Below are 22,644 nucleotides of genomic sequence, written 5' to 3' on the forward strand. Positions count from 1 at the left end.
TTCAAGAATTTCTTTGGACATAGCAGTTGTCACCAACTCCCACAATTTTACGTGAAGTATTGCAGGGTTCAGATATTTACTTTTTTTTAAGCCTCAGCTCCCAGAGTCATTTGGAAGGAATCCTCACAGCCATTAAGAAATGGGGAAGAGGGAAAAATAAAAGCAGAAGAGTGTTTTCAATAACAAGAACCCCATATTTGTTCTTTTTGTAATCCTTAATATTTTTGTAACACTTGAGGTTGGCATCCCAAAATACAAAAATCCATTCCCATTCGGAAGGATGGAGATCCCTTTGTGATAACTGTCCAGGTATTGTGCAGAAGGACCTCCTTCTTCTCAGAGTTTACAATGTAAGTATTAATCAGTAGATGGGAACATATAATTTGGGAGCACAAAAACACAAGGGAAAAGACTGCTCTTTTCAACCCCCTTTTCATTGCCCTTTACCTGTTTACTCATGGAATCAGCAAAAAATCTGGGTTCGCAAGAAATGCAAGGGAAGCTCTTACTGAGAAGACCAAAGTCTTACAGTGCCTGAGAGGTGTCTGCAGCAGTGCTTTAAAACTGTTGTGCTCCTCATACTAAGCACTTTAGATGCTTAACCTTAACTGACTAGGGGACAGTCTGAGTTTGCAGTTTTCTTGTGACTTATTCACCCTTTCCATTTCCTTAAAGTGTGAATCAGTAGAAAGGCTCTTTTATAATTTGAAACTCAAAATAACAATGGGTACAAGTCAAAGATCCATCTCATGGACTCTGCAAGGAACTGAAAGAAGTTGATGCATAATCACATCTAGGTAAAGTCCCTGAAAAGTCTTTACTACAGGATCAGGATGCGAGTGAACACTCATTTATAGAGTTGTTATTCCTTATATGAGAAAACATTGGACATCATGCTGTCTGCTCTGCTGTCTGTTGAAAAGTGAGTTGGAATAAGCATCTGTCTCACACCAACACATGCTTGCAGAGAGAGGCAGAGAGGGAGACAGAGATGGGTACTGAGTAAACAAAAAACCTACCAGAGTGAATCCAGAGCACAGATTCAGCTGCACATGCTAAATACAAGCTCATGGCCTCCACAGATCTATTTTATAGGACCAGAGACACTTTTTACGTAAGTAAATGCTTTCAGATTATATTCCCTACTACATGCAGTTTCTATTATTACAAAAAGATCTCTAAGCTGCGTATTTGTGACATTCCCCCAGCTGGCAGAGCAACAGCAGTGCTGAGGAAAATACTTACTGTTTGCAGTGGTTATTAGGATTATTACTTAGACCCCAAGTGACTTTCTGAAGTAATCTTCCCATGCAGTCCCTTTGTGTTTTTAATCCCATCCACACTCCCTCTTCAGCAGCTGTTATGAATATTATTTTGCCATCAGCCGTGCAGCCATGAGGGTTGTGTTTCCTTTTCCCTTAGAGAAATACAATATTGCTGAGATCAACTGCTAGAGAGAGGAAGAAGCAGGTGTCCTTAAAACATGGAGAAAGAGAGGAACTATTCACTCAAATAATTGTTTCGAAATGTTACGTACTATACTAGGTATTTGTACAAATAATGAAAGAAAAGACTGATTATCAGGTGGTTCATCCCCAAGATGCAGCACTGTCTCCTTTGTACTCTCATTAGTCTAACTTCAGTTGACTCAAGGATGGAGCATTTTACCATTGCCCTGGAGAGAACTCCCTCCAGACAGCAGGGAGTTTGCTGACTCTGTGGGTGCTATAATAACGCATGCTTCCATCCATTTAGTCCTGCCTCCACTCCCCCTCTCTTTGAAGTACCGAGCAACACCAACCAGAGGCAAACTTCTGGCACAGATGAGTGCCAAAACTGCAATCAACAAAGTGGAAAGACTGCTAAGAAAGATAACTAAGAGATAAAGATAGAATAAAACAAGAATTATGGCAACACGTTTCCTTTATATCCCTCGTACCATGACTCCAATGTTTGGTAACAGTTCTTGCTTTGCTCATCATAATCCTCACGCTTGCATATAGTCACTTTAAGGCACGTTAACAATGCTGCTATTCTTGATTTTGTTTCAGAACACGCACACCTTGTGTTGTAATCGGCACGCAAGAGTGTGATAGAAACGCTACAAAGATGGTCTAGGGGGATACAGCAGACAGGACTGCTAGCTTTTATGTTTGAATTGAGTCTTAATCTGGTAAATGCTGGCAGTGATCTGTACTACAGCCTCCAAATTGGGTTCTTTCATGCTTTAAGTTTACCCAGCAATAGCACAAATCCTTGTGCCCTGAGGCAGCTGCTGGTAGTTTGTGTATTTAGGTACAGATCTGAAGCCCCTGAGACTGCAGGAAGTCAGCAAAAATACTCCTGCTCACCTCAAGGGCCTTGGATCAGAAGCACACATGGGTTTCCATGGGGTCACCACCTGGCCTGCCGGAGCCAGTGGGCACTGTCAGCAGGCAGGGCACGTGATGGAAGCTCATGTGGCTCAGGAGCAAGAAAGCAACGCTAGCAAATTACAGATGGGATGTGGCCCAGGGAGTTCAAATAAGGTGGAAAACTACTCTCATCCTCCTGCAGCTTCTTTTGTAATTTAAACCAATATTTCTCTTTCTTCCCAGAAGTGACTGAGTAGAGAGACAGACATAATTTTCTAATCATTAATAAATACTTCAAAAGCTGGTGGGTTTTACCTTGTACATGCATGTATACACTTATCCACAGATAGACACACAGAGTATTTCATACACAAAGTTTTCTTGTTTCTCTCCACTTTGACTTTTCCACGTCTGTCCCTCCACATTTGCTTTCTCTTGCCTTTCTATACCTCTACATCTCCTCTTGTAACACTCCTCCTTCGCTTCTCTCACATTTTTACCTTCCTCTTCCATTTAGAAATTTGAATAAACCAGCCAAGTCACCACTGAGTTACAGTTCAAATTCCAACCCATCCATTCCTGCTCTCCTTTAGCTATATTGAAAGGGCACCCTGAATCCAGTCCTCGATCTTCAGCTTCTTATTTGTCTGACCTCAGTTTGCAGTTGTGTCACATCACAGTGCAAAGACTTTTATTTTATTTTGTTCTCCAAAAGAAACGTAATGCCAAAAAAATGACACAGTTGTTTTCAATAAGCATGGACTCATGGCCAATTCATTGAGGCTGCCAGATGATAAAAACACAGACAATGAAGGGTCCTCTTTAGACTGGAAAGTTTTTGTGCCCAAAAGCATTTGCTAAGTTAAATGAAAAATTTCTCTTAACTCCTACACAATTTCTTAATGGAGAAACTACGTCTCCATCTCATGATTACGCCTGCTGTCCCTCCTAATCAGTTACCTGCCCCTCTTCGGGACACCCTGTTTCTGGCTTTGGGATACACTGTCAGAAAGCTGACTTGTCTTGGCTGGATCTAAATAGCCTTGACTAATGTATCCCAACAAAGGGAGCCCCTTAAAGTCTTTCCACATTAGGTAAGTGGTGTACAATTCCTGTTCTAGAAAACCAGGAATAAATATCGACTATAAGGGAAATGAGCCTGTCCAGCTGTAGGACTGTTACACCAAAGGATTAGGTACAAGAGCTCAGGCAGCAATTCACTTGGAAGTTGCTTTCCCTTTTGTATGCTTGGTTTGTCTTACTCCAGGCTCAAGTATCTAATTGTAACAGCAATTACTGCTGCAGAGCATCGCAACCAGCTCTGCCTTCTCTGCCCACAGCGGGCTGTCAAAGACATCTTTAATACTAATTACAGACTATCAAAGAAAGGGCTTTTCCTATAGAAACTCACCAGCAAGAAAGAAAGGGAATAAGAACTGCAGTCAAAATAAAAGCATGACTTGACACTTTTTTTAAACAAGGCACTGTTTGCCCTTTTCAAAAGGCTGAAAAGTTTTTGCGTGGAGACGGGGTTGCCTTAGGAGTGAGCGGGCAGATGTCTGTGCATTAGAAACCACAAGCCTTCTGTTTATTGCTGTACAGTTACAGGATCAGGTTTTACACCTTTAATTTGCCAGGCCCATTTAGGTCACCAGTATTATCTCAACAACCATTGTTGGACATGCCCAAGGGCAACAGTCCCCTTGGCTATCATCAGCCATTCCAGCAGTACCTTTTAAGGACTTTTTTTTTTTTTGAGGCTGAGCCTGCACTCGAGGACAACTGTGGACTCTTGAAGCCATCATGAACAGAGTGAAGTCTTGAGAGGTCAACAAACTGCTGAGCTCCTTCGACATATTGCAGGAATCAGCGGGAAGATTCTGGGATGCATCAAAAGAAAACCAGCTGTCGGTGAAAGCCAGGGGCAACAGCTTGTTCCTGGATGCAGATATTAAGGTCATGATATACTTAAAACAAGAAAAAACACCCACAAGATAAAATAGATCAATACATTTGTAACTCTCATTGTGTTTATTCCTTCTCTTTGTGAGGATTACAAATCAGCATAAATCACATTCCCTTTATCATCTCCTGGGGAGTCTTTTTTTTCCCTTCGATGACTCTCCCCAAAAGTCATTTCAATTCATCCAACTGCAGCCAGCCTCTTAACTGCAGGGATGAAAATCATTTTGTTTCAGCTTGATGCAGCAGAAAAGCACTAGACCTAAATAGCATATGACAGGGCAGAACACAAGCACCTGATTTAGGGTTGCACAGGCTTCAGCAACAGCAAAGGATTTGCTTTCTGAAAATGCTGAAGCAGCTACTCCCAACACTGTCTGTATCAGACTAATAACATCCAAAATTAAATGTTGGATAAACAAGCACATGCATGGATAGGTGAACACACACAGAGTATCCCCTGCAATCAGACCTGAACTGCTGCTACAGAACCTTGATCGTGCCCTCTTAAGTTCTCCAACCTCCTATGCAATTTCTGTTTATAGTTAAAGCCATCTCTAGAGACAAGAGTCTTAGGCTGTGGAGATAAGGTTGGAAATGTCATGAGTACATTATAATGGTTAAACAGCAGTTGCTGAACAAAAAGACCACTAATATATAGCATTATACTTCCTCCCCCTGTTCCCTTCTAATTTGGGGGCACCTGATTCATAACTTTCAGATGCTCAGGACTGGCAAAGTTGCTGCACATTCTTTTTTTGGGCCAAAGACCAAAGAAAAGCAGCGTGGGCTTGCAGTGATCCTCCACTCCGTTTCTATGCTATTCTGCAGAGTACTTCTAGAAATAGATGAGAAAAACTTGGTCTACAGGCCTCCTCTTGTTACAGTAACAACCAGCCTGTCACTGTGAGGGATGTTTTAGCACTGGCCCCTATCTACCAGAAAGCTGACGAGGTTGCTCAGCAGCCACGGAGGGTGGTGTTACTGGACTTGCACATTACATATGTCAGTCTATTTAATGCCTTAGCAAACCTCTGTCCATCTCCTAAGCCACCCACTTCCTTATTTGAAAGGCCTTAGATAAAACCACGAAGAGTTATGGGGTATACAAGAACCAAGGATATAAAGAAATGACAAGTACAAAGAGAGGAATATGAATAATATCAGAAGAGGCCATTATTCTATGTACTGAGGGAAAGTGTTTCTGCTCCTTACAAAAGGAAGGATTTATCTTCCCCTGATCAGAGGTGACAAAGCTAGAATGTTAATGCTAGAAAAACACAGGGAGGGCAGGAAGAAGGCTGCTAGCAATTTCACTTCGATTTCATCAGCCGATCATGCAATTATACATTTATTTTTTCGTGAGCAGCAGACACTTTCACACTTGGGAGTATTCCCAGGGTAGAGACAAATTACCAAGTCTCACAGATCTTTCTACAAAATTCCACACATATTTCAGTCAAGCAAGACATCGATGTTCTCGATCTCCTGTCCTTTAGGCCTGACATGGCTCACGTTACTGACTTCAAAGGGGACACGACTGGTCATCAGGTACTAAGTCTTCTCCCAGTGACATAAGTTTCATGCAGACATAATTCAGGGCCAGCTCCGATTCTACTTTGCTATGGATGATAATCAGGTCAGGCCTTTAGTACCTAAGCTCCCTTAAAATTATAGTACCTTCTGTCCATCTATCACTAGGTTCTTCTACTCCCTTGCTCCAGTCCACGTGTCCCGGTGAACTTGCAGCTGGGGATGCTTATTAGCTCTCAGCAGTGTCTACTATGTTAGAAAACATCACATAAATGCAACTAGAATACTTCTACACCGAAGCTAGCTCATAGGCACCCACTATATGCTCTGCTTTAATGCTCACAGTCCTGAGATTAATGTAAATGCAACCAAGTCAGTGTAAGCATACTTCCAGCAAACACAGAGATGGTAAAGCAACCCAAACGAGACCAGAGATTGGACTGTATCATTATTATTCGTAGAAATAGCAGCCTCAAGAGAGAAGCTAGAAGCCCTGTTATGCTGTCGTACTAATGCATTATTAGAAAGTTTATACCCCAAAAAGGTTTGTTAAAGGGAAAAGGAAGGGAAAAATTTACACCATAAATTGCTGGAAGAGCCCTGATTTTGTTTGGATCAAAATACTTAAGGTCCAGGTATTACCTACTTGCACATGGAGCTGAAAATTTATCACAATCCCATAGACCTGTTGTTTCTATCATTGGTAGGGAAAGTGGGTGCTAATTTTCAGCGTGGAGAACCACTAGGCTGAATAAATATTAACAGTGAAGTTGCATTATATGGAGCAAAGCTGCTATGCAGTTAATATGCAAAAAGTGTGCCAGCCTTGCAATAAACCAATATTGCCATGTTGTAATACTGAACTATCCACAGTAGTATGCCGGTGCACAAGATCATTTGTGACTTCATTTTCTGTCATATGCTGGTAGGCCATTTTCTGCCTTTTTATGATATTTTAAGGCCATCCTTTCAGGTTATAAAAATTAGCAAAAGAAGATGAGACAGACTATTTCAAATGTTTAAATATTGTTACTGAAAAGTAGTAGTGGAAAGTATCCAAAACAATCTCTCAAAATTAATGCTGAATTAAATATTTAAGTTGGGTACATAAGCTTAGGACACCCTCCCTAGCACCAAGTAGATATATCTGAGATACAGGAATAGACTGCAGGACTGGCTTCTTCATTAGCCAGCTGAAATACAGCTACTAAAGTATGCTTTTAGTTGTCATCTAATTTAGTCTTTCACTACCAACCTGCTCTCTCAATCCAATTTTACTAATTTTTAAGAACCTTTGCCCTCCTAATCCTATTATATTGGTGATTTTAAAAAAGATTTTGCTGTAAGTGATTCAGAAAACAAACACTACCCTGCCACCTGCTTCTCCTCCTTCTTCCCCCCTCAAAATGATGGCTTTCCACATTGGCCCCCGAAAACTCTTCAGTACTTTGGAATTTCTTTGGAAATACATGCTTATTTTTGCCTTTTTGTGCAGCCCTACTAGCTGGAATTTCCCAGCCTCTCTTTGCAAGGGTGGCATTTGGAAGACCAATGACCTATTTTTTTATTTTTTATTTATACCTCTGCTATTCACAAAGCTTAAGGCCCCAGGATGAATGCATCTTCCCCAGTGCATGCCGGATCCTCTATGGGCTAATGACATTTGTCTAAAGCTTCTGGTAAGAACAAGGACTGTGAGCTGATCTGCAGTAATACCAAGGGTAACGCGAGGTTCACAAAGGCAATAAATCCATCATGTGAACAGTAGCAGAGAGGTTTACTTTTTAGTGATAAGGCAAAGAGTTGAGAACTGGGAAGTTATGAAACCATTACTGGTTGGGAGGGGGGTTTAAAAGAACAAAATTGTTGTATTTATACATTTGTATTAAAACTTGTACAAATGGAGTTGAATGAGGGAAGAAAAGCAGGGAAATAGTCTTTTTATTCCCTGAGCTGAATATTCGTAGTATATTTTAATTATTAGGATTTGCCCTCTATATACATGTTAAATGAGGCTTTGTAGCAGCCGTAAATAATGTGAACCTTACAAAAATATGAAGACACCTTGCAGAGGCGGAACGAAGCATGTGAGCTGATCGGTGCCTTCTTTATTGCGATTTCCGTATGAGAATGAAAAGGCTGCTTTCACAGACAAGGCTGAGGCCTACGGGCACACAGTCTGAAAAATAACACCACCTTTTCATTTGTAATCTGAACAAATTTAATGTAGAAGCTATTGATGGAAAATGAACTTACAACCTCACATTTCTATTTTTTCCAGGGTAGAACTGCACTTTAAGTCACAGGCTTTATTAATGGAATAAGTGCATTTGTCTCTTGCAGGCCTGAAAAATAAAGCACTGAGAGGTAACATGGAATATGCCTTGGGCGAGAGACTTTGTTCTGGTATTACTGTTTTTCTAATAAAATTGAAATCATGGCATGAGTGCCCATGTTCCTGTAAAGTGTTTCACAGGGGGTGGCCTAAAATAGAGGCACCCAAAAATCACAGACATTTGTAATCATATTGCTAATCTGAACTGTTTGAAACACAATGATCTGGGATCCCTAAACTCAAGAGATGTGGAGTTCTTTTTATTTCCTTCCAAGTTCTTAACTTTTGAGTCTGTCATTTCAAGTCAAATTCTGGGGGAAATTTCTCTGAGTTTCCTCTGTAAATACAAGGGCTCGAAACTTCATTTTATAATGGGAACTTGCAATCCTCCTGCCATCCCACAACTGCAGCAGGGGATGCTCCTATAAAAATAATCACCAAGATTGAAATTCCGTAGGAAATTGTGAGAGTTAGCAACATTGATGTTAAAAAGCATGGCGGGTGCAGACTTACAATTCTACAAATTCAACTGAGCTTGTCTCCAGGCAAGTTAAATAACTGTGAGGGGTGTCACACTGGGTTCCTTGGCTATTATCACTGCACATACAGGTAAGTGGACCCCAACCTAGACACACACGTCTTAGAGAGCCTGTATCGATTTAAGGCTTCCCACTAGTACATCTTAGGCCTTTGAACCTCTGCTCTAAGATTCAAAGATACAGAGCTATCAGTATCTCTTCTGCTTTAGGCAGTTCTCTGCCTTAATTTCCCCATGTTCCTACAGGTAGAGTTTCACTACCTGACCTCAGAGCTGTGTTGCAGTCTTTCAGTCAGTATTAGTAAAGAGCTTTAGGGCAGAGGAGCAGGTAAGCATTGTAAGTACAAGGACTACAGAAGAGCCTCAGGCACTGAGATCACCTTTACTTTTGAACATCTTTGATGCAAGGTCCTGGACAAGCAACACGGTTGTCTTATGCTCAGTAAAAATTTATGTTCTTCCGTTCTCGTCCCAGTACCTAGCTAAGCCTAAAACTGAACAACCTGGAAAAAAATTATTCCAGTGAGAAGGTCGTGACATTCAAGAGGGCTTCTCCTCTTGAAAACAGCAGTGCAAAGGGTCTGCCTGGTTATGAAATGCCCAAGCAAACAGTTTAACTTCCATTGAGTCTATTTTGATTTCAAACTCACAGTGTCAACAGTTCAAAGGAAAGTGCTTTCTGGTTTCTTGTTCAACACTTGCAGAATGGCTGATTGAAAACCTAGACATGGAGAGAACTGGGGGTCTCTGAAATGCTGTAGAACAGGAATGTTTTGCAACAAACAGTCTGATACAACATCAAACCACTTAGAACTGCAGTACACATCGCTGTCACTTATTCTAGCTCTTCACTTACACACAGTGATCCACAGGCCCTAGAGATACTGCCCATGTATTTTTCCCCACAAAAATTAAGAAGAAATCAAATGGACACCTTTCCAGCTTCAGTTTTCATTCGGAATCAGTTATCACACGAAACAAACTTAAGTGATTTCTTCCAAGCCAGTAAGTTAACAGTTTATGTTTTGGTTTAGTAAGATAGGGTAGGAACACTAATCTGAACAGCAACCAAGGGAAGAAGCCCAGAGCATCTTTTGCATGTGTTGAACAGCACCACATATCTCATGGTGTGTTCCTAATTCAGAACCAAGCTGTGCCACAGTGCGACTCAAAGAAATGGTATCACCGGCCACAGCAGTGCCTGAGCAATGTCGGAATTGCAGCATATCTTTTGTTCAGATTTGCCCTACCACTCAGGACAGTGAGTTATTCCTAGGTACAGCGTTGTGTTGATACAAGAGTTCAGTTTTCAAGGTCTGAAAACCTGCATAAAAACGTACTGCGCAGAGACAGCAAGGCCTAGAGTGGCAAAAATCCGCCGCTCCAAGGTAAGCAGAAAAGACAGGGTTTTAGAACTGCTCAGCCCCCAGGAAACGAAGAAAGGTTTCATGAAGAAACACCAGATATACTACACCATCATATTTACGAGTTAAGAGAATCCCGCCTAGCACCAGTAAAGTCCATGCGTTATCTGACAACGAGAAAGAATACTTGTCTGTGCTGATGCATAACCTGTAAGAGAACAACTTAATCAACTAATGAGCAAAAAAGCTGGGATGGAGGTTTCACTCCTCAAGGTTTCAAAACTCCTGGTTCTAATAAAACACAGAAAAGTTATTTTTTTGCCTTCTAGTCACTGGTTCTAATAAAATACTGAAAAGTGATTTCCACACACACCCCTTCTTTTCACTGTTAGCATCAGATTCCTCAAGAAATATCCAGCGTGGAACCTATTTGACGATTCCCATATATTACTAAGCATCAGGAGCTTGTGTTTATACCATATGTGTACATGGTACATGTGGTACCTTACGTGGAATAGTTATCATCAGCAAACATGTCTTGTGAATTGCAAAGTATAAAAAATTTCTATTCTGTAAATGTTTTGGCAGCAAAAAATGTTTTGCATAAACTTCAGATTCTATGGGTACATAACACTAGTGAAAGGACAGATTCAGAAGAACTGCACATGAAGCAGAAATATAATTAATTAAATGGAGGAGACAATGAACAACAAAATTTAACAAGCCAAGTTGTGATTAATGTCCTGTTCCCTTCCGAGAATTTAGGTAATGAATCTGATTTTACACTTCATGTTTTCAAACATGTCTGCAGAGATAAAGTAATGGAATGTCCATTACCCTGGTGTAAGATTGACACATACTCATAAAATGCTTTGTGATTGTATAAATAGCATCGAATGAGGAAAAAATCAAGAGCATATAGCACATAGAAAATGTCCATAGACACCTCATTTTTTCTGTTCAGCAGGAAGCAGCAATGCAAGCAGAGAACTGGAGGGTATATTAAGAAGCATTTGTGCATTTCAGCATTTATGTCTTACCTGACAGTGCTTGATAAATCCAATGCATATAAATAAAAAGGAGAGGGAATGGAGTACGGGTGATCCTTGGTGCTGATGCTGACTTTTCATTGCTAAGGTTCTAATTCAAATACGATCCATATTAATATTATTTATAGATGATTATCAAAGGTAGCACTTGCAGGCAGGAAAATTTATGATCCAAGCCACACTAGCACTGTTTTGTAGAGGGCAGGCAGCTCAAAAAGGTTGAATGACTTACCCAAGGTCACACACTGACTAAAGTGAAAATAAAGAAAGAGAACACATAATGCCTGATTTCCTTGCACGTGCTGTCTTGTACACCATGAAATCTAATGTTATCAAGTGACTGGTTTGTATATTTGAGTTGGGAGTCTGTCCACTTACAGCAGGAAATACCTCCTATTTATTGGACTCTCCAAACAAAGGTCAAAGAGCAAATAAATGACAGAGTTAAAGCAAGACCACTCCACTTCAGCTATGAAATGCCTGGATGAGATACTATTGATAAAGTATAAAGCTTTCCTTCATCATACTCCAGAGCCATGTAAACAGATAAAGGATTCCAGGTCAGAGGCATTTCCCAAACCAATTGTGCAATCCCCGACACAAACAAATAGTGAAAGTTGAGCTTTCTGAGAGCTCTATCAGTCCAGAATATTTACCCATTTTTTTGGCTACAACTGATACTGACATGGTAATTTTCTCTCTTATTCTGCAAGTTACTCAATTTATGAAACTGTCAGTCCTTCATGACACTCACAGCAACTTTTATAAGATGGAGATCAAATTTTTTTAGCGTGTCAATGTCAAATATTTTGTGAACGTAGTTGGATGATGTGGCATCTCCAAAAAAGCTTTAGAAATTGTGCAATCATTTCCCCTCCCCATTTCAGGATGGGATAAGCTTAATGAATGGTTCAGAATTGCTAGAATAAGCCTAGCTTGTTTCTGATGAGCCTTTAACTCACCTAGAGTGAAATTCACTCTCTTACACACCACCAGCCTGAAGCCTATTCACTATTTAAGTCTTCAAAATCGCATTGGGGAATTAAGTAGCACAGAAGCTTTGCATTTTCCATCTAGTTTCTTAATGAATTTTTGCATTAATGAGAGCAAGCATTAGAGCCAAGAATACAAGATTCTCAACAGGGCTGTTGAGCAGACAGTTCCAACCACAGAGAATGCACGACCTCCCCAATGTTGAGCAGCAAAATGTTGTTTGCTTTTGTGCTGAGACAGGATTTGAACTCAGATACACAGAAGTGAAAACTAAGTGATGAATTTTTCCTACCTTTGCATTATTATAAGGGATTTTCTAGCTTGCTGTTTTTGAGTTGATCTCAAAGCCAGTCTTGAATAGCTTACTATATACTATCCTTTAAACAGATCTAACTTAGAAGTAGTTCTTGACAGTCTCAGCAACCCAGATCACATAAACAAAGCTATTTAAGAGAGAATAATTACCAGCTATTTACTCCTTTTAATAAGCAACCGCATAAAAATGAAAACTGGATGTCTCCCCATCATCACAAGACATGTTAATCTCAGATTCCCTGCTACACAAAAGTTTACAAACTATATTTCTTGGCATTTTATGCATGCATGTAGGCAGACTTTTATCTAAGGATCTGAACACAGTGTACAAGCATTAGCTAATTAGATTTCTTGCAACTACTATAATATCAGAAGCACTTAGAAGAGAAATAAAGGTAGGGTTAAACCACAGAACCAGGTCTCATGAGACCTGCGTATCAAACGGAGCTCTACCACAGGCTGCCCACGCAACCACTGGACTTTTCCTATGTATCAGCTCCATCACAGCATTTTTTCCAGCTCTCATAGGTAGTTTTCTTGTTCTGTAGTAATATAATATGCCCAGAGGCACCAGTCACAATCAAATCACTAGACAAACTGGTATGAGGAGAAATTTCTACCCGGACGTTAAGGTGACAAATCCAAAAGACACAGAGTGCTGCACCATGCCCAGAGAGATGAACTGCTTTGTCTAACTTGCCCAAGTCTGCAGGAGAGCTGCAAACTGAACCCTATGTCCTTACGGCCTTACCTGCCAACATCAAAAAGTCAAGAATGCCTTGGATTTGCCACACGTACACAAATCACCTGTGCAGTACATCCTAAGTCTGGTACAGACACGTCTGTTGTTGTGTATGCACGATGTAAAATCTGCACACACAGAGTAACTGTTTATCTGTGATGCATGAAAAGCTATTAAGAACCACCTCCTATCATTCATACAATTAAATCTCCTAGATGGCTGCTTAATGCTTGATGGGAGTAGTAGAATGGCAAAGAAAGGAGTAGGTATACGGAAACCTGTAGAGACAGCAGCCTTCCACTCCTGACTCATGCAGATGAATTGTAGATCTAATCCCTTAAGTGCAGTATCAGCTTATTGTCACTATTTCAAATTTGCAAATTGTTAAGGAATATTGTTTTAGGACCCAAAATGTAAGTACAAACTAGTCTCACTAATTTGCAATTCACTGAAGGTGAGACGTCAAAAAAGGAGTGAAGGAAAGGGACTGCTAGGAATGGAACGAGGCTGTCCTCGTTCTCTTTAACTTCACAGAATGTTTGAGAAGAAAAAAGAATAAACGCAATATGAGCATAAGGAGGTCTAGTCTCCAAACCAGACATACGCCTGCCTCTCATTAGAGTTCCTGGGAGATGTAAGCAAGCATCTGTCAGGAGAACCAGACCCTATGAAAAAGTAGGGATATAAAATCCCAGATCACTTCAGAGAGGCAATAAAAACAATATGGAAAATTTACAACAATCCAGTGTAATTGTTCAAAGGTAACTGCTTCAAGGACTCTTATGAGGCTTGTAAAGGTTTTTCAACTGATAAAAAAGGTACGCCGTGTTTAAGATGGGATAATTTAAAGCACTATTCAGCACAACTTTACAGGAAAATAGGATACTGATGGTTGTGTTGGTTGCTGACCTGCTAATGTAAATTTAAAGAGAAACCATTCTTGCTAATAACATGCTATTGTATTTATTTTTGCACAAAGCTTTTTTACACAGAAAATCCCTTCAATCCCTTTAAAATTCAAAGTATAAACGCTAAGATACAGGTTTGCAGTTTCTAGACTGACAGCTTTGTTTGGCTGGGTGCAAGAAGACATCTACCATCTCAATCTATGACATTTTCAGAGCTTTATGCAAGAAAGGTACAACATCCATACTGATCTGAGTACTGCAGTGAAAACAGAGCTTGGCATGTTTATAGTTCAGGAATGCTCATCTTTGATCAAACAGGTCAGGGAAGCTATACACTTGGAAGTCAGAGCTGGGGACTATGAATGGCGTGGTCTAGTCCTTTCTCTGCTATTTACTCACCCTGCAACCAAGTTGTTTAACCTTTTTATGTATTGGTCTACCTTTTAAGTAGAACAGGCACGAACATAAGTTTAAATACCATACAGGTGCCCTGCTAAGGCTTAAAAGAATATATTTAATTTTTAATCAAAAGTCACTATAATGTTGCCTAACAAAAAATTAAAAATTATCATTGTTTGCAAAGAGTCCAGCCCGTTCTGAATTCTACTATATTCTTGGAAACTGTATTATTACCTGAAAAGTAGTTTTACAGGTCTATTTTACAGGTTCTATATAAAATAAATCCTAGCTTCAGGAGATTTAAATTTAAGATATTATTTTTCCCTTGAAAGTATTAATTTCCCTCTGAATACTCTCTTAGTCTATTCAATTACTTCCGATTTTTTCTGTTATTAACAATGCATTGTTTAGCCTCATTTTTGTTTTAATCATAACAGAATCAGGCCAGGTGTCTATGCCTTTATCTGATAAATGTCTTGCATCAATATGTGAATATATAAATATTAGCAGAAACCAGCACAACAACTATTGATACTCAAAAAGAAGTACTAACTATTGTGGGGTAAAATATCCCTCACTGGGAAGGAACATCAATGCCATAGGCATAAAACATACAATGGGTCTTTTACAGCATGTTTATTTGCAATAATATAGTTGTCACGTTTACTTGTTTATGCCTCCTTTGAATTTTCTGAAATTACTGCTAGAAAATGTTAAAGCCAAAAAGGTAATTACAATCACCAAACCTTGCCATCAATGATTCAAAGAAATGCAGCAAACCTGTAAGTTATAACAGCTTGGATCAGGCTCAGGCCATGAAGAGTAGCATAAGCTACAGTTCTACTCTTTGGCCAAGCCACAAACGATGGGGAAGCAAGACAGTTGCTCTCTGCAAAACGGCCACTGTGCTGCAAATTAGGTGTCAAGGTGTGCATATATTTTGCTGAGCCTTTGACAGCATCCTTTGCTGCCTAGTGAGCAAGGACCAAGAATGATGTACAGGGGGTGTTATGTGTAGGCACTGTTGCCAGCTTTGAGAATAGGCAGTATGAATACAGAAATTATGCAGGTGCAGATTCACCAGGGAAATTGAGGGAGCCTTTGTCTCTCCACCAGCGCAAGCTACTGATGTGGTCTTCACCAGGGATGCAGCCCAGATTCACCGGCCTCCTCTTACCAGTACACTGGGAACCAGAACTCCTGTGTGATGGATTAAGTCCTGGATAGCTAAGGACCAATATCCCAAGGGGCTTTGCAAGGAGACAAAAGCCTGTCATTTTTCTGCTGCAAAGTGAGGCTTTTATGTGCTCGAAATGTCGAGTTTGAGACTGAACTACTTAAAATTAGAAACACAGAAAGCCAGAGAAAAGACACTGAGAGATCCTTAAATCTTTATAGGTACCTTAAAATTCTATTGACAAGAAGTAATAGAGATAAAAAAAAAAAAGGATGGAAATGTGGTAGCCAACAGCCATTGCATTACAGTCGAAAAGCAAGAAAGGGTCAGAATTACTTGCAGAAGTCACTGGTAATTCCTGGTCTGACTTAACTTGCTGATCTACTTTTCATACTAATTGGCAAAAGAAAAGGTGATGCATTAAGATAGGTAGTACTGAAGTGATTCATATTTTATTATAGTTAGCTTTATGCTCTCTTACCGATTTTATAACGTCTATATTCACATTCCCCTTCCACCTTCTCCAGATCTCCTTTCTCATTAGCATTCTTTCCATAGCATCACAGAACAATACAGGTTAAGGGACCTTGGGAGACATCTAGTCCAGTCTCCTCCTCAAAGCAGCGTCAACACTGAATTCAGACCAGGGTGCTCAGGGCTGTTGGGTTTTGAAATTCTCCAAGGACAGAAATTCTACAACCTCTCTAGGCCTCCTTTTCAATCTTTCCTCTTCTCATACGCAAGCCCAGGGGTATCATGCTCTCGTCTCAGAGGCTACCGGCACAGGAAACTGATTTTCAGTACTCTCCAGCAACAGCCTTACATCCTTCCGTCTTCTGATCTTTTGCTTTAATTCCTACAGTAAGTATGAAGACACAGCAATGTAGCTGAACTGGAAAAACTCGGTGACATTATATACAGGAAATCCCGATGAGGACTCTTAGCCTGCTGACATGCATCTGAAATTCAGTGGCATACTGGTTTGAAAAACTTGGAAAAGTCCAGAAGCAGCACTGTATATAAATAAATGCCTTGCCTGCACACAAGACATCTGATCATAGACTATGTTTGAAAAGTGAGCACTAAGGTTGAGATCAGCTTTTTGACTCTGTCTAGATGAATCATTGTGTTGCCCATTTCTGAAATGAAATCAACCAGTAGCACATCAACGCTGCCTTCCAAACATGAACTGAAATATTTGAGTATCCATGGGAAGGCAATTTGTTCTTGACTCAACACTTGGCCATCTAACCTTGAAATGCTAGATGTTGTAAATATGATATACTGCTGCTATAAAAGTGGGGGGAAAGTGTCTGAAATTCAAAATGAGAAGGCAGTGGGAGGAGGATTTCCCCCCACCTTACTACTATATCATTCTGATACTGAAAAATAAAATCCCAAAACATGATCTTGCACTACAGAAGTAGCCATTTGTACCTATTTGAAATTGCCTAAGTCAATCTATAATGCTATTCTCCCAGTCACAGCACATCCTTTGCCCAGATGTAAAAGTATTAGTGAAAACTTGCTGCAATCAATGGCCATCCAGTCGACTGTGGTAGCCTCTGGAGCAACAAAGGTATTTCGCGAGACACAAGATCCTTTGGATACATCTGAGAGAAGCAGAAATTCATAGGTTTGGGATTCTTCTTTCACATTTAGTATCAACAGGGTATTGTAGCATAATCAATAGACCTAGTGGTGACTTTTTTTGTTAGCAGCTCACCTCTCAGAACAGTAAGAAATCTGTGCAGCTTCTCTATTGAGCCTTTCTTCCCTCACTGAGAGTTCAGTGCCTTAAGATATGTATGAAATCAGAAAACAGCTAATGGTGCTGGGCTTGTACTCTTGACATTTCAAGTCTTTGAGGCAGACATTAAGAGAAATGGCTACACATCTCTAAATGTAAGGTGTTGAGGTTTTGTGTCTTTAAAAAGCGTCTTCAAAATAAATAATGGTTAGAACTTTTTCCTTGAAAACCTGTACAAAGCCCTTAAAGTAAGTCCTTAAAAATATCCTGTCAATCATTCTGCATTCCACTAAGTAGTAACATTACATCCGTGAAGAGAGTTTGGTCTTTAAGAACAGAAACAGATCTTTGGGGGGGGTGGGGGGTGGGGTGGTTTTTTTGGGGGGGGGGGGGGGTTTGAGGTTTTTTTGGTTGGTTTTGGGGTTTTTTTAGCATTAGGGTTAGTGATGAAGGAGTTTGAACTGAGCGTTAATTAGCACGCATCATATCTTCAGAGTGTCAGAATTCTCAAGTTAATGTCCTTTAATAATAAAAGGAAAAATCCCATCCTCCTGACAGTATTTTCTAAGGAATGAACAGATTTTCTTGTTGAAGTGCCAGGTGTCACTCAATACACAGACAATCTCAAACAAATGAAGATTTAACTGGTCCAATCCAGGGCAACTCATTATCCGACTCTAGATATCCTTTGCTTATGCATTTCTTTGTGATTCACTTTTCCATGTTCGTAAACTGTTAATAAACATATTAATACTCACTTCTGTGAAATACTTTAAGAAGAAAAGACTCAAGCCAACATGCCAGGAAGGAGATGTGTTGCTACTTAGACCATTTCTGATCTTGATTCCAGCCTCCCTGTCGCAAGCCCCTGAGACCCCGCAAGATGTTCACTGCAGAACAGTTGCTACTTTAGGTATTATTAGCCCCTGGTGTTTGTTACCACCGCAGTACTGGACACTGGGTGCTCTTTTGTAGGATCTTGAGGAAACCAAAATCACCAGGTGCTTCTAATGCAAGCCCTATTATTATTGCTCTCTTCTCAAATCGAACCCACTAATGAACAACAGAAAAAGACATTAAATGACCTTCAGGTAACACCTCAGTTAAGTTGAGAGAATAATGAAAGAAACACAGACATATTTGGGGCATCTATAAAGAATGACCGATCGCAAGCTACTAAAAAGCCATATTTGTTTGGCAATTCAGGGCAACAGATGGAGAGGCCAACTGAGAGGCACATTATTCTGTAGCACAATAATGGGTGAAGAGGCATTCTCCTATCTAAATATAAAATGGAGCATAGTACAGGGAATACAGTAAAAAGGGGGAATATAGTAAACCCCTCATCTCCTTAGGAGTGCAGGCATCCTCCTTTAAAAAACTTTCTATAAAAAAAAGCATGAGTTATTCTCAATGGTGCTTTATTTGCAGTTGTAGCAGCTGCTGATCAGGGCCATGACTGTTGATTTGATGATAATTTAGGAGGAGATTTTGTCATTTTCTGTAGTAGACACTAAGATTATGGATAGTATTGCTGAGTCACAGTGATCAGTATGTTGTAATATCTGGTGTCTCCCTCAGTATACTAAAAATGCTATATGAATATACCAGAATACCAGCTGTAATTTTTAAAATACATTTCTCAACCTCGTAGTTGGGCAGACAGTGCTTGAGCATGTAAAATTCTTATGTTCCAAAGACAAACCCAAATCCAAATACACATTATTAAAAAAATTATCATCAAGCCAATTTTGGGGGGTCTGGGACTTTGTTCCAAAATGCCTGAAGTAGGCATTAATGTATCATACTCTGAATGGGAGTCAGATGAAGGTAAGTAGAATAACTGCAGAAGTGAAATACTACATACCGTCATGGTAGGAGAATTTGCTGTTTCAAATGTCTACAGATTTGCCAAGGTTTCCTCCTGCTGAGGAAACCCAAAGATTCAGAACCACACAGTCCTAATGAGATTCAAATGCTCCTGCATTTTCCTTATATAATCTATATAATCTCCTGTTCAATTACTAAAGGCTGCCTCTTCCTTTCCTCCCCTGCTCTGTTATCATTTACAGCTGAATGCTGGAAGCAAAGAAGGGAAACCAACATAGAGACCTGCCCTGAGTTTTTAGAACATGGTTTTATTTTAAAGTGTTTGCTTTAGGATAGCCAGAGAGATTCAAAGCCCAACTTTAAAAGAGTCCTTGGGGAACACTGCAGACAATCTGAATTTGCACAACTGCACTTCCAGTTAACCTCATTAATACAGAATTATCTCAGTGGAAACAGTAGAGGCTGATACAGAAATTTATGGAATTTCAGAAAAAAATCCATTCTGCTTCTAACTAAATATTCTCTCTACAAAGCACAGAGCACAAAGTAGATAAACCAGGACAAAAAGGGAAACTTTCAGTTACCCTACCCCAAATGCAGGAACAGAACCCCTCTTTATTGTCAGAACTCCTTTGGTTTCTAAACTTCTTACACTTCCCCCCCCCCCCCCCCATCTGTCTATAAATCATTCTGTAATGTCAGGATGGGGTATAAATTACAGCAGGTTCTTCAGGACAGAGTCTGTCTTTCAGTATGCATCGCCTGCCTGGCACCCCTAAGGCTCTACTAAGCTACAATATTTCTATAAATATTTTTCATGTAATGGAAGGCATTAAGGAACTGATAGCCATTTGTTAGTGATTTTTTAAGAGGAGTATAAATAATCTTATTTAAAAACCAAAACATGCAACACCAGCCAAAAGAGAGCTTCTAGCACTATTTAGCCCTACTTTAAGTGTAAGCTGTTACGGCTGTTTGAAGTACTAGGTCTCTAAGGACAAAATACAGTTTCAGTGCTGCTCCAGGTGCTGTGTATGAAACACCCTTTCAGTGCTGCAGCCCCAACTGTGACTTCAGTTCTGCTCTTGCTCATCACTCAGCGTACCTGGCTCTCAAGTCCTATAGCTCTTACAGATTACAGCGATTTCACTACTCCCTGGCATACCAGAATTATGACAGACTCTATTGTACAAAACCAGGATAATTCTTAGCTATCAAAGAAACTGCTATGGCTATAGTTAGCTGCAATAAGCAGAATTTTCAAAATTTATTGAAACAGGATAGGTTACATGATTGGTTTACTCCCAACTGTCCTCTTTGTTCAACTCTGCTTCTTAATCCTCTTTTTTTTTTTTCTTTTCTTTTTATACTGGTCCATAAGCACAGATACGTGTCAGGCATAAAATGGTTGGAATCTTCCCTGCAACAAAACAGCAAGAACTGTTTGACTGAACACGGGTTGGTTAATCATATGATACAGTCTTGAACCTCCCAGACAGAGCCACAAGTCAATGCTCAGACACCCACAAAAAATGGGAAGATAATCAAAGGAACCTATGGGTCATTCCCAGAGCAAAATAAGCCATCTATTATAACACTGGCCTGCTGGAATGCCAGCTTGCATATGTTTGCAAAGCTTGTTGGCAATCACAGGCTGCTTAAAAAAGGAGCAGAAGAATCCCTTCTAAAATACACTGCTCCTTTACTGTAAGGTTTCCTTACAAGCTATAGATTTTGCACTATACATTTAAGAGTTGAGGAACAAATAGAAAGCTTAGTGGAAAATGGTTTAGCAAATAGAATAGCCAGTGTGTCAAAGCGTAAGAGGTAACAGGAAAGCCAATATGAATTTAAGAAAGTTTGTTTTACTGACATAGTTCTTACCGGTGTCAAATGCAGGAAGAGCAACTGCATGCTTGGCCTTATTCCAAAGTAGTAACAACAAATTAGCCATAACAATGATTTTATATGGGCCTTATCACCACAATCATCAATAGATTCAGTCCCATACCAGTCTCATTAAACAGTTTAGTACTGTCAGGTTAACAGACAAACCCATGAAGAATAAAGGGACTCGAGATTTACTCATCATAACACAGAATTCAGTAGCAAGACAGGAAAATAAGATAAACTCCCAAGTTTCAGGCAGGTACCAGATGCCTCCCTCACCCCACCTCTGAGTCTAGTGGAGAGAAGGGAAGACAGAGGGATCGCACACCCTCCATGGGGCACGGAGCTGTAAAGGTCACTGGTGCTACATATTTCCCAATAGAAGCAACTGCAGTGCTAAGGAACTGCCATTCAAATCTTCCTGGTTCGATCTAACTACATCTGTTTGTAGCTTTTGATCATTTCTAAGTGGACAGGAATCCGATGTGGAAACCAACAAACCCGCTGTATTACCAGGTTGGTTGCTCGTTTATGAGTGGTTCTGGAATTTGGCCTGAACTTCTGACTTTAAAAGGATGTGTCCCAACTGAGTAGAGTTGAGGTAACAGACAGATGAAGAAATGATGGAAAACTTACCCTGATGAAGCTCAACCAGGACTACCGATATTTCCTTACCAAAAAAAAAAAAGGGGGCGGGGGGGGCTTATTAGAGACATAACAGAAAAATCAATCACACACACAAAAAAGTATAAGGTAATGGTGAGGGAAAAAAAACAATTTTTTTCCGTGTCTGCATAAAAATATACACAGCCAGATAACAGCACCATCAAAGGAGACAGAACAACAGAATTCCTTACTGGTCCAAACCATCCACACGGTTTGATCTCTTGACTTGTGCTCCAGTGCTGAGATCCATAAACAGGCAGAACTGACTGCTTATGCTGCTCTATCCAGCCCTTCAATGGGAATTTCTGATACTGGATCCAAAATTAAAGTAAAACTGCTTAACCTCTGTATTTTACTACCTGACCTTCAAAGCTGATAAAAGCATATTTTTTCCCTTGAAAAGAAATACAGCCATTAGGGAGCCAGGAAGTGCTTTATCTTCATCTCATGACTCTCGTCCAAAAGCTTGCATTACGTTTTTCTTCCTCATTTGTGCCAGTTTGGTAATGTGATTAAGGGATGGTATTACTGGCTCAAGCATGGCCACTACACAAAACAGCAGAAACTTGCCCTGCCTTCCAAAAGAAGAAAATCCATGTGAAAGATATATATAAATAAAATAAGATATATATAAATAAAATGGCATTAGTCTGAAGACTCAAAGGGAAATTTTGTAGAGATTTTATGTCAGTATGTGCCAACATAACGGTGCTGAAGTAACAGCGTTTAGATTTCTTCCATGCATAAGTATCAAGACAATTCCCCTACAGACTAATCGCATGGTGCCATCTTTAACATGATTCATATACAAAAGCAGTTTCTTTCATGATAGGTTGTAT

The 22,644-nt window shown here is 39.9% G+C and overlaps 1 protein-coding gene across 3 annotated transcripts in view; it reads right to left on the minus strand.

Annotated features, from left to right (window-relative positions):
* LOC143167478 (transmembrane protein 132C-like) overlaps positions 1 to 22,644 on the minus strand; it is a 219,872-nt gene that overhangs the window by 102,518 nt on the left and 94,710 nt on the right. The window contains exon 1 of one of the 3 annotated variants that reach the window (XM_076352934.1): positions 1,246 to 1,287. The exons of the other annotated variants lie outside the window; for them this stretch is intronic. The gene's annotated coding sequence lies outside the window, so the exon portion shown is untranslated. Of the gene's footprint in view, positions 1 to 1,245; positions 1,288 to 22,644 lie in introns of those variants that run through there. 3 annotated transcript variants of the gene reach the window in all.

This window comes from Aptenodytes patagonicus, chromosome 15 (assembly GCF_965638725.1).
Source record: "Aptenodytes patagonicus chromosome 15, bAptPat1.pri.cur, whole genome shotgun sequence".
Classification (NCBI taxonomy): Eukaryota; Metazoa; Chordata; class Aves; order Sphenisciformes; family Spheniscidae; genus Aptenodytes; species Aptenodytes patagonicus.